Source organism: Chrysochloris asiatica, unplaced genomic scaffold (genome assembly GCF_000296735.1).
Source record: "Chrysochloris asiatica unplaced genomic scaffold, ChrAsi1.0 scaffold00125, whole genome shotgun sequence".
Taxonomy (NCBI): Eukaryota; Metazoa; Chordata; class Mammalia; order Afrosoricida; family Chrysochloridae; genus Chrysochloris; species Chrysochloris asiatica.
In genome coordinates this window covers 8194349-8194903 of record NW_006408643.1, presented here as the reverse complement: position 1 = coordinate 8194903, position 555 = coordinate 8194349, and the positions used below count along the sequence as shown (strand labels likewise).

The 555-nt window shown below is 64.3% G+C and overlaps 1 protein-coding gene across 2 annotated transcripts in view; it reads left to right on the top strand.

Moving 5' to 3' along the window:
• Nucleotides 1–555, top strand: part of AP3D1 (adaptor-related protein complex 3, delta 1 subunit) — a 52289-nt gene that overhangs the window by 34508 nt on the left and 17226 nt on the right. The gene's annotated exons all lie outside the window — the stretch shown is intronic.

The following is a 555-nucleotide window of genomic DNA, read 5'->3' as shown; positions in this document are numbered from 1 at the left end:
GAGCTGGGTGACTGAGGGGTACAGGGTGACTGAGGGGAGCTGGGTGACTGAGGGGTACAGGGTGACTGTGGGGTACAGGGTGACTGAGGGGAGCTGGGTGACTGAGGGGTACAGGGTGACTGAAGGGAGCTGGGTGACTGAGGGGAGCTGGGTGAGGGGAGCAGGGTGACTGAGGGGTGCTCGGTGACTGAGGGGAGCTGGGTGACTGAGGGGTACAGGGTGACTGAGGGGAGCAGGGTGACTGAGGAGAGCTGGGTAACTGAGGGGTACTGGGTGACTGAGGGGTGCTCGGTGACTGAGGGGAGCTGGGTGACTGAGGGGTACAGGGTGACGGAGGGGTACAGGGTGACTGAGGGGAGCAGGGTGACTGAGGAGAGCTGGGTGACTGCGGGGTACAGGGTGACGGAGGGGTGCTGGGTGACTGAGGAGAGCTGGGTGACTGAGGGGTACAGGGTGACTGTGGGGTACAGGGTGACGGAGGGGTGCTGGGTGACTGAGGAGAGCTGGGTGACTGAGGGGTACAGGGTGACTGAGGGGAGCTGGGTGACTGAGGGG